Source organism: Triticum aestivum, chromosome 6B (assembly GCF_018294505.1).
Source record: "Triticum aestivum cultivar Chinese Spring chromosome 6B, IWGSC CS RefSeq v2.1, whole genome shotgun sequence".
NCBI lineage: Eukaryota > Viridiplantae > Streptophyta > Magnoliopsida > Poales > Poaceae > Triticum > Triticum aestivum.
The window spans coordinates 9752392-9765368 of NC_057810.1; positions in this window are offsets into that span (position 1 = coordinate 9752392).

Genomic DNA, 12977 nt, shown 5'->3' on the forward strand with positions numbered 1-12977 from the left:
GATCTTCATTGGTCCCGATGCACTAGGTATGACACCTAGATTGGAAATGAACTCCTTCATCCAGACTCCTTCATTTGCTGCTTCCGAAGCAGCTATGTACTCCGCTTCACATGTAGATCCCGCCACGACACTTTGTTTAGAACTGCACCAACTTACAGCTCCACCGTTTAATAAAAACACGTATCCGGTTTGCGATTTAGAATCGTCCGGATCAGTGTCAAAGCTTGCATCGACGTAACCATTTACGACTAGCTCTTTGTCACCTCCATATACGAGAAACATATCCTTAGTCCTTTTCAGGTATTTCAGGATGTTCTTGACCGCTGTCCAGTGATCCACTCCTGGATTACTTTGGTAACTTCCTGCCAAGCTTATTGCTAAGCACACGTCAGGTCTGGTACACAATATTGCATACATGATAGAGCCTATGGCTGAAGCATAGGGAACATCTTTCATTTTCTCTCTATCTTCTGCTGTGGTCGGGCATTGAGTTTGACTCAACTTCACACCTTGTAGTACGGGAAAGAACCCTTTCTTTGCCTGATCCATTTTGAACTTTTTCAAAACTTTATCAAGGTATGTGCTTTGTGAAAGTCCAATTAAGCGTCTTGATCTATCTCTATAAATCTTGATGCCCAATATATAAGCAGCTTCACCGAGGTCTTTCATAGAAAAACTTTTATTCAAGTATCCCTTTATGCTATCCAGAAATTCTATATCATTTCCAATTAATAATATGTCATCTACATATAATATCAGAAATGCTACAGAGCTCCCACTCACTTTCTTGTAAATACAGGCTTCTCCAAAAGTCTGTATAAAACCATATGCTTTGATCACACTATCGAAGCGTTTATTCCAACTCCGAGATGCTTGCACCAGTCCATAAATGGATCGCTGGAGCTTGCACACTTTGTTAGCACCTTTTGGATCAACAAAACCTTCTGGCTGCATCATATACAACTCTTCTTCCAGAAATCCATTCAAGAATGCAGTTTTGACATCCATTTGCCAAATTTCATAATCATAAAATGCAGCAATTGCTAACATGATTCGGACAGATTTAAGCATCGCTACGGGTGAGAAAGTCTCATCGTAGTCAACCCCTTGAACTTGTCGGAAACCTTTTGCAACAAGTCGAGCTTTATAGACAGTTACATTACCATCAGCGTCAGTCTTCTTCTTAAAAATCCATTTATTCTCAATGGCTTGCCGATCATCGGGCAAGTCAACCAAAGTCCATACTTTGTTCTCATACATGGATCCCATCTCAGATTTCATGGCCTCTAGCCATTTTGCGGAATCTGGGCTCATCATCGCTTCCTCATAGTTTGTAGGTTCATCATGGTCAAGTAACATGACTTCCAGAATAGGATTACCGTACCACTCTGGTGCGGATCTTACTCTGGTAGACCTACGAGGTTCAGTAGAAACTTGATCTGAAGTTTCATGATCAATATCATCAGCTTCCTCACTGATTGGTGTAGTTGTCACAGGAACCGGTTCCTGTGATGAACTACTTTCCAATAAGGGAGCAGGTACAGTTACCTCATCAAGTTCTACTTTCCTCCCACTCACTTCTTTCGAGAGAAACTCCTTCTCTAGAAAGGATCCAAATTTAGCAACGAAAATCTTGCCTTCAGATCTGTGATAGAAGGTGTACCCAACAATCTCTTTTGGGTATCCTATGAAGACACAACCCCAAATTTTAAGAAACGACAACTTTGGTTTCTTGCCAAACCACAGTTCATAAGGCGTCGTCTCAACGGATTTTGATGGTGCCCTATTTAACGTGAATGCGGCCGTCTATAAAGCATGACCCCAAAACGATAGCGGTAAATCAGTAAGAGACACCATAGATCGCACCATATCTAGTAAAGTACGATTACGACATTCAGACACACCATTTCGTTGTGGTGTTCCGGGTGGCGTGAGTTACGAAACTATTCCGCATTGTTTCAAATGTAAACCAAACTCGTAACTCAAATATTCTCCTCCACGATCAGATCGTAGAAATTTTATTTTCTTGTTACGATGATTTTCCACTTCACTCTGAAATTCTTTGAACTTTTCAAATGTTTCAGACTTGTGTTTCATTAAGTAGATATACCCATATCTGTTCAAATCATCTGTGAATGTGAGAAAATAACGATACCCGCCGCGAGCCTCAACATTCATTGGATCACAAACATCAGTATGTATGATTTCCAACAAATCAGTTGCTCACTCCATAGTTCCGGAGAACGGCGTTTTAGTCATCTTGCCCATGAGGCACGGTTCGCAAGTACCAAGTGATTCATAATCAAGTGATTCCAAAAGCCCATCAGTATGGAGTTTCTTCATGCGCTTTACACCGATATGACCTAAACGGCAGTGCCACAAATAAGTTGCACTATCATTATCAACTCTGTATCTTTTGGTTTCAACACTATGAATATGTGTATCACAACTATCGAGATTCAATAAAAATAGACCACTCTTCAAGGGTGCATGACCATAAAAGATATTACTCATATAAATAGAACAACCATTATTCTCTGACTTAAATGAATAACCGTCTCGCATCAAACAAGATACAGATATAATGTTCATGCTCAACGCTGACACCAAATAATAATTATTTAGGTCTAAAACTAATTCCGATGGTAGATGTAGAGGTAGCGTGCTGACCGCGATCACATCGACTTTGGAACCATTTCCCACACGCATCGTCACCTCGTCCTTAGCCAATCTTCGCTTAATCCGTAGTCCTTATTTCGAGTTGCAAATATTAGCAACAGAACCAGTATCAAATACCCAGGTACTACTGCGAGCATTAGTAAGGTACACATCAATAACATGTATATCACATATACCTTTGTTCACTTTGCCATCGTTCTTATCCGCCAAATACTTGGGGCAATTCCGCTTCCAGTGTCCAGTCTGCTTGTAGTAGAAGCACCCAGTCTCAAGCTTAGGTCTAGACTTGGTTTCTTCTCTTGAGCAGCAACTTGTTTGCTGTTCTTCTTGAAGTTCCCCTTCTTCTTCCCTTTGCCCTTTTTCTTGAAACTGGTGGTATTGTTAACCATCAACACTTGATGCTCCTTCTTGATTTCTACCTCCGCGGCTTTTAGCATTGCGAAGAGCTCGGGAATAGTCTTGTCCATCCCTTGCATATTATAGTTCATCACGAAACTCTTGTAGCTTGGTGGCAGTGATTGAAGAATTCTGTCAATGACACTATCATCAGGAAGATTAACTCCCAGTTGAATCAAGTGATTATTATACCCAGACATTTTGAGTATGTGTTCACTGACAGAACTATTCTCCTCCATCTTGCAGCTATAAAACTTATTGGAGACTTCATATCTCTCAATCCGGGCATTTGCTTGAAATATTAACTTCAACTCCTGGAACATCTCATATGCTCCATGACGTTCAAAACGTCGTTGAAGACCCGGTTCTAAGCCGTAAAGCATGGCGCACTGAACTATCGAGTAGTCATCAGCTTTGCTCTGCCAGACGTTCTTAACATCGTCAGTTGCATCAGCAGCAGGCCTGGCACCCAGCGGTGCTTCCAGGACGTAATTCTTCTGTGCAGCAATGAGGATAATCCTCAGGTTACGGACCCAGTCTGTGTAATTGCTACCATCATCTTTCAACTTTGCTTTCTCAAGGAACACATTAAAATTCAACGGAACAACAGCACGAGCCATCTATCTACAACAAACATAGACAAGCAAAATACTATCAGGTACTAATTTCATGATAAATTTAAGTTCAATTAATCATATTACTTAAGAACTCCCACTTAGATAGACATCCCTCTAATCTTCTAAGTGATTACGTGATCCATATCAACTACACCATGTCCGATCGTCACGTGAGATGGAGTAGTTTCAATGGTGAACATCAATATGTTGATCATATCTACTATATGATTCACGCTCGACCTTTCGGTCTCCGTGTTCCGAGGCCATATCTGTTATATGCTAGGCTCGTCAAGTTTAACCTGAGTATTCCGCGTGTGCAACTGTTTTGCACCCATTGTATTTGAACGTAGAGCCTATCACACCCGATCATCACGTGGTGTCTCAGCACGAAGAACTTTCACAGCGGTGCATACTCAGGGAGAACACTTCTTGATAATTTAGTGAGAGATCATCTTAAAATGCTACCGTCAATCAAAGCAAGATAAGATGCATAAAGGATAAACATCACATGCAATCAATATAAGTGATATGATATGGCTATCATCATCTTGTGCTTGTGATCTCCATCTTCGAAGCACCGTGATCACCATCGTCAGCGGCGCGACACCTTGATCTCCATCGTAGCATCGTTGTCGTTACGCCATCTATTGCTTCTACGACTATCGCTACCGCTTAGTGATAAAGTAAAGCAATTACAGGGCGTTTGCATTTCATACAATAAAGCGACAACCATATGGCTCCTGCCAGTTGCCGATAACTTCGGTTACAAAACATGATCATCTCATACAATAAAATATAGCATCACGTCTTGACCATATCACATCACAACATGCCCTGCAAAAACAAGTTAGACGTCCTCTACTTTGTTGTTGCAAATTTTACGTGGCTGCTACGGGCTTAGCAAGAACCGTTCTTACCTACGCATCAAAACCAGAATGATAGTTCGTCAAGTTAATGGTGTTTTAACCTTCGCAAGGACCGGGCGTAGCCACACTCGATTTAGCTAAAGTGAGAGAGACAAACACCCGCCAGTCACATTTAAGCACGAGTGCTCGTAACGGTGAAACCAGTCTCGCGTAAGCGTACGCGTAATGTCGGTCCGGGCCGCTTCATCTCACAATACCGCTGAGCCAAAGTATGACATGCTAGTAAGTAGTATGACTTGTATCGCCCACAACTCACTTGTGTTCTACTCGTGCATATGACATCTACGCATAAAACCGAGGCTCTGATACCACTGTTGGGGAACGTAGTAATTTCAAAATTTTCCTACGCACACACAAGATCATGGTGATGCATAGCAACGAGAGGAGGAGTGTATCTTCATACCCTTGAAGATTGCTAAGCGGAAGCATTTATCAACGCGGTTGATGTAGTCATACGTCTTCACGATCCGACCGATCCAAGTATCGAACGCACGGCACCTCCGAGTTCTGCACATGTTCAGCTCGATGACGTCCTCGCCTTCTCGATCCAGCAAGACGGGCGAAGTAGTAGATGAGTCCCGGCAGCACGACGGCGTGGTGACGGTGTTGGTGAAGAACAATCTCCACAGGGCTTCGCCTAAGCACTACGGAAACTATGACGGAGGATAAACTAGAGGGGACGGGGTTGCCGGCACACGGCTTGGTGTTTCTTGATGTGTCTATGGTGCTAGCCCTGCCCCTCTATTTATATGTTGAGCCTTGGGGTCCAAACTTGGAGTAAAAGCCTCCACAAAGTCGGTTTCACCCGAAAGGCAAGAGTCCTTCTCGGACTCCAGGGCCAGACGCCAGGGTTCCCGGCGTCTGGACCCAGACGCCAGGGACCCTGGCGTCTGGCCCCTGGACTCCGCAAAACTTCCTTTTGCGCTTTCCAAAAACCTTGTGGGCTTTCCCCTTTGGCCCAAATAACGTGTTCTCGTACCCAAACATTTCGGGAAACATCCGGAACCCCTTCCAGTGAATTTCGGAACTCTTCCGGAGATCAAACACTATTATCCCATATATCAAACTTTATCTCCGAACCATTCCGGAGTTCCTCGTCATGTCCATGATCTCATTCGCGACTCCGAACAACATTTGGTTACCAACATACATAACTCATATAATACTATATCGTCAACGAAATGTTAAGCGTGCGGACCCTACGGGTTCGAGAACTATGTAGACATGACCTAGAACTTGTTTCCGGTCAATAACCAATAGCGGGACCTGGATACCCATATTGGCTCCCACATATTCTACGAAGATCTTTATCGGTCAAACCGCATAACAATATACATTGTTCCCTTTGTCATCGGTATGTTACTTGCCCGAGATTTGATCGTCGGTATCCAATACCTAGTTCAATCTCATTACCGGCAAGTCTCTTTACTCGTTACGTAATACATCATTCCGTAACTAACTCATTAGCTACATTGCTTGCAAGGCTTATAGTGATGTGCATTACCGAGAGGGCCCAGAGATACCTCTCCGACAATCGGAGTGACAAAACCTAATCTCGAAATACGCCAACCCAACATGTACCTTCGGAGACACCTATAGTACTCCTTTATAATCACCCAGTTACGTTGTGATGTTTGGTAGCACCCAAAGTGTTCCTCCGGTAAACGGGAGTTGCATAATCTCATAGTTACAGGAACATGTATAAGTCATGAAGAAAGCAATAGCAATATACTAAACGATCAAGTGCTAGGCTAACGGAATGGGTCATGTCAATCACATTATTCTCCTAATGATGTGATCCCATTAATCAAATGACAACACATGTCTATGGTTAGGAAACATAACCATCTTTGATTAATGAGCTAGTCAAGTAGAGGCATACTAGTGACTATATGTTTGTCTATGTACTCACACATGTATCATGTTTCCAGTTAATACAATTCTAGCATGAATAATAAACATTTATCATGATATGAGGAAATAAATAATAACTTTATTATTGCCTCTAGGGCATATTTCCTTCAGTTTGCGTGTATGATTAGTGTACGGTCGAATCGGGTGTGTCACAAGTTGGTATGAGAGCCGACTGCCTGTAGGAATTCTCCTTCCAAACTCCTTGGCCGAAGTTGAGCCTAGTCGTTGCAAAACGTTTACTAACATGATTGTGGCTTACGGGCCCACGTCGCCATTAGGTGGTATTATGATCTTTTATTCCTCGTCTATACTCTGGGACTTTGATCTCTCTTCTATTCGGGTTAAATGGTTTTGCTAACTCTATCCTAGGTTCTCATGATCACATCCATCCGGAGATTTGTATTACGTCTTTCTTGAATTGGGAGCCAGGATCTGCTTTGCATTGTTCATGGACCACAGGATCCTTTTATCGAGGGCACCCTGTGTCGTCCCGTGCAGATTCCTCACTCCAGTGGTTTTCTCTGACGTTGATGTAGCCTTTGCTATGTTTCGTTGTTGCATCCCTCCATCGCGAGCATGCGTGCCGCCTAGTATGTCTAGGACGATTCGCTTGTCCGAACTCATACTAACATGTGTAATTGGCTCTATATATGTATCCGTATGTCTTTAAAGACTACTGTTTTGTACATAGTGCATCTTTGCTCATTGTTCAAGTTACATCGTGAATGACTCCATACACCTGCTCCACCCCTTGTTAAACCGCTCCCTGATGTTTTTAGCAGGATGGCTGGCGATCCTCCACCTCCACCCTATATTGCTGCAATGATGCAGCTGTTTGACTGGGGTAATGGCCCAGTTTCCAAACCAGAATGCTCATCAACATCCTGCCCCAATAACACTGCAAGAATTCGTGCGCCTCAACCTATCCATTTTCCGCAACTCCACCAATTCTATGGATGCTGATGATTGGCTTCGTGACATCCTGTTTGAGATGGAGTCAACTAATGTTGCTCCTGCCAATTACGTCACCTTTGCGACATTCCACTTGAAGGGTCCAGCTGCTCAATGGTGGGAAAGCCACAGGGGTATGCTGCCTGCAGAGACTGTAACCACTTGGCAAGAATTTCAGTTAGCCTTCCGTGCACACCACATCCCCGAGGGTCTGATGGACTAGAAGAAGAAGGGTTCCACAAACTCTCACTGTGCACAATGACCGGTGATGAATATCAGAGGAAATTCCTTGAATTATCCCGCTATGCTGCGGATGACGTCTTCACTGACGCTCGCAAGCAGGAGGAATTCTATGAAGGACTGTGTCCAGATATAAAGCTTGCACTTGACGTGTGAGCCCGAGGCCTCCCTTGACCTTGGGGCTGCAAACCATGTCCCACTTAACAAAACTGACAAATTAGTTCCATCTATATCTTCAACTGGGGCGGTGGTTCTTTCGGCTTTTGATGTTGGATTTGGGTGGGAGTGTTTGCGCGTCGTCTCAGGTCCTTCAAATATTGGGTGGGCGCTTTGTGTTCGTGTGGTTATTCTTCTCCATGCACTTTTTGCAATGGTGGTTTTATGGATATCTTTGGGATCATGGTGATGTTGCCTGGCCATTTTTGCGTCAAAGATGAGGTTGTTGCCACTTTTACCACCCTTGGGTGTATTCCTGATGCGATAGTTTGCTCTATGGCGGTTCATGCTGCCTCTCCATCGCATCGGCATTTTCTGCGCCAGTCAGATGTTTTTATTAAGGAGGTGTTCCGGCTCGCGATTTTTCGATATACGCTGGGCTTTGACGATGACAACTTCTTTTTCGGATTGTTGGTCCAACTTGACCTTAACACGACAACTTCCCGGGCGCAGGGTACAATGTCTGGTGGTCAACGGTGATGGAGCAGCGGCATCAGCGACGCGTCTTCTGCTCACACTGGATATTGAGTATGCTTGGCTCTCTGAGAACTTGGTTGTATTTTCTTGTTTTTCAAGATGTCTTGTATTGATTGAAGTCCTTTTAATATAAATCCTGATTCTTTTTCAAAAAAATATTGTGGGCATTCATGGGGTAGTAAGTTTGCATTCATGGGTCTCCTCTAACTAAATTTGGTTCCTTGTATGTAACTAACATCCTTGAAGCAAGTGTAATCCCTTTTACCCTTCGTTCTCCATTTGAGGAAGTGAAGAGTAATCGTTGAAGTGAAGCATGTGCGATCCACCTTCAAAGTGCCATTTGTGCATGTGCTTCAATATTTTCCTCTTCGTAACAAGGAAAAACACGCATGGTAATTATTTGAATTTGTAACGCCTATCGGCCAAACATTGCGTTTTGTGGATAGGTTAATATGCTTCCGTTGCCGCGGTTGAAATGCTCTGAAGCATAAATGCACTTTTATTTCTTGGATTGTTAGTTTTTCAACACCGTGTTTGTATGGAAAGAAGAGTATGTTTCAATGGTGGTTAAAATTTGCTCATGGTTTGACGTAACTGTTTTGGTCATATGCCAGGATGGAGACATAGGATGGGGGCGAGCAGGGGCTAGACACCCGCCCCCCTCTAATTTTCTCCATGCATAATACACGTATATGCAGGGTGTGCCCGGTGGATGGGCCTCTCAGCATGCATGTATGCAACAAGCGCGCGAGGGGCAGCCGTGTGGTGCGGCCGCCGCCATGTGCTGCGCACTCAGCGCACCTGCAGAAACATGTTTTTTTTGTCTCACGCGTTTTTGGGTCTTTTTCCTTTGTTCCCCGGGATTTTGGATTTTGATTTGTTTTTCCTATGTTTTGTTGATTTTTTTTTTACTGTTTTGTTTTCCTCGTGTGAAGCACAGCGATGAAGCACAAATGGAAGGTTTCCCTTTTTGTTTGTTGTATTCACTTATTTTGGGTTTTTATTTTTACTTTTCCCTGAGAAAAACAGTTGGTCCAAACTTATTAACATGGGATTTGGTTGGTAGCACCGTTTCACGCCACACTATAAAAAGGGCGGGGTTTCAAGTCCTGGTGCTTGCATTATTCCTGGATTTATTTCAAGATGATATGCCGGTTTAGTCTCTCGAAGGTGCTTATAGGGATAGGATATGCGTGTATGTTCAAAAGAGTGAATGTATGCACATATGTATAAGCACTTGTGATTAAAAAATAAAAAATAAAAAAGGCGGGCATCAGTCATCATCAACGTTAAAAAAGCCGAAATATGGTGCTACTAGAAGTCACCAACGGTGACAGTGGTCGTGGCAACTGGCAAAATTGCGTGTCCCGATCCATGACCGAAATGAAAACGACCGGCAAGGAGAGACCACACTGGTGTACTCCCTCCCGTCCGAATTACTTATCACAAATATGGATGTATCTAGATGCATTTTAGTTCTATAGGTACATCCATTTCTGTGACGAGTAATTTGGGACGGAGGGAGCACATACTACTATATCAGTTTTGATACGGTTCTGCTGGTGGGATTACGTGCTAACTTTGTCATCATCGCCGTTTTTATATCTCTCGCGTAGTACTAGTAGTACGTACTTCCTCCATCCGGATATACTTGTCATCAACATGAATAAAAAGAGATGTATCCAGTCAACTTTTTTTTTATCATAAAAAACAAAGTATAAGTCACGTAAGAACCGACATGACAAAACTGAAAAGATAGCAGAACATCTCTGAGCTTGACACTAACGCCCGTCACCTGCCTCCGGCACCACCACAGCAGCCACCAAAAAAAAAAATGACGGATCACCTCCTCACCCGAGCTCGACGCGGCTCCATCACTGATATTCAGCTTTGCGGAGCTCCAAGGTGGCTCACCAAAAGTGAAGCCATTGTTGTTGAACGAATCAGACCGGGGCAACACCCCGGACACGCCATCGAACTCCAGATCTGGCACCCCACCACGACTAAGACGCCGAAGGAGAAAACCATACCTGCCATCCACGAACCACGAACCTAGCACACGTTCCGACTTCCAGATGTCGTCGATGCAGACCATAATCTGCATCCGCTCCTGGACTACCTCCCAAGCTCCACGCCGACGCTGGAGCAAACGTCGTCGCAACGACGGAGCCCGAGGACACAGGTCCACCATGAGGATGCCGCCGCCGCCACGCCATCCTTGCTTGAACAGACTGATTTCCAGATCCATCCCCAACCATAGGACCGATGACCTCGTCAGGAAATGATCCGAAGAATATTTATTCAGCGTCGTCATCGTCGCCGCCGAAGCAAAGACGATGAACAACCTAAAAACCTAGACTACGGTAGAGTAAAAACGATCCACACGCATGAATCCGGCGACCCCCCTCACCACCGACGACCGAAGTCGCCGGCGGCGCGGAGGGGAGCCGCCGGAGAACGGCGTTGGAAGGTCGGCCCCTGGTGGCGGCTAGGGTTGCAGCCGCCAGGTACGAGAGGAAAACAGCCCTGGATGGTCCCTGTTACGACGTACTCAATGGATAACCAACGATGCCTGCTGATTTTGTATCTACTCATTTTGATGACGAGTATTTTCGAACGGAGGAAGTAGTACACATTTGTACACGCATTTGTGCCGGTTTTTACAATGTGCCGTTTAATCCTGCCTTCCCACAGCCGACTCCGCTACCGCTTCCGCATGTACTCCTACAGTAAAGTTACGCTTAGGATAATGTGGTCGTACTGGGCCACTGACCGACCGACCGACCGACGGACGCCGCCTAGTTATGGCCTTTGGATCGGTGTCGCAGCAGCAGCAGGCAGACCATGATCCACCGGCCATCCATCCACCCCGCGCGCACGTAAATATGGTGGTCGGTCTGCTGCCACCACTGCAACAGCAGTAAATAAAACCAGGTTTTAAAAAACTCTCAGCTCCAACCAGCTACGAATTTGGATGTAGTTTTTATTATTTCTGATATTCGTTGTACTGTCATGATGGAAGATGAATATATCGTAAGTTTTCTGGAAAAAAACTAAATAAGAATTAATTAGCAGCACAGCTGATTAGAAATTAGCGGAAACGATCGGAAGCGACTCATGCAGTAGCTAATAAAAATGAAACAGCCATCGCAAGGAATCGAACACAGGATCTCAATCTAGAGTCCAGAAGTACTACCGACTGAGCTAAAGCAGGTTATTGCACATAAAGCAACGTAAACCATTAAGAAGCAATACACAGCCAGATCCGACATATTTTAAGAATTTAGAAAGATTTTTTTTTGGAAAAAGCCCGAGTGTTTTATGAAACACAAACATTTCTCAACTTTGTAAAAGAATTTTTTGACAAACAAAATCATTATCAAAAACAGGAACTTTTGCAAACTTCTGATTTTTTTTGGAAATTGGAACATTTTCTGAAATTCCCAAACATATCTTAATTTGTGAACAATTTTTGGAAAAATGTTGAATTGGTGAACAAATTTAGAAAACAGGAACATTTTCTAAAATTCCCAGATTATTTTTGAATATGCGAACAAAATTGAAAAATGAGAAATTATTCTGAATTTGGGAACAAATTTTGAAAACGGGAACTTTTTCCGAATTTTGTGAACATTTTTTCGAAAAATGAACATTTATTGAATTGATGACCAAATTTGGAAAACAGGAACATTTTCTAAAATTCCTAGATTTTTCTGAACATGTGAACAAAATTGAAAACTGTGAAAGTTTTTTCTGAATTTGTGAATAAATTTTGAAAATGGGAACATTTTTCGAATTTTCTGAACATTTATTAAATTTGTTAACACATTTGGAAGCAGGAACATTTTCTAAAATTCCCAGATTTATTGAATAGGTGAACAGTACTGGAAAATGTGAACTTTTTCAAAATTTGCGAACAGATTTTGTAAAGGGGACATTTTTCGAATTTTGTGATCAATTTTCGAAAAATGGGAACATTTTTCTAAATTCCTGAGCAATTTCTAATTCATGAACACAATTTTAAAACGTGATCACTTTTCAAATTCGTGAACAAATTTGGAAACATTAATATCTTTTTAATTTTTGAATAAATTTTGAAAACAGGAACATACTTCTAAAACCGAACTTTTTTAGTTTGTGAACAAAATTTAAAAAGGCAAACACTTATTAAAATTTTGAACTTTTTTTAAAAAGCAAACAATTATTTAAATTCTAAACTTTTATGAAATTTCTGAACAAAAAATTGAAAACAGGAACATTTTCTAAAAAGATGAACAATATCTGAAAATTTCGCTTTTGAAAAATTCTGAAATATTCGTTGACAATAGGAAAAAATTCAAAAAGAAAAGAGCAAGAAGAAAGAAAATAGAAAAAGACAGAAAAAAAGAAACAGAAAAAAGATAGAGAAAAAACAAAAAGGAAAGATCATAAAGAAAAAATAGAAAGAAATATAAAAAGAAAAAACCGGTTCAGAAAGCTTCTAGAAGGTTCACAAACCAGAAGAAACCAGCAAGGAACTTTATAGAAAACCGGTTGTTACCTTAACAGGCCGGCGCCCCTG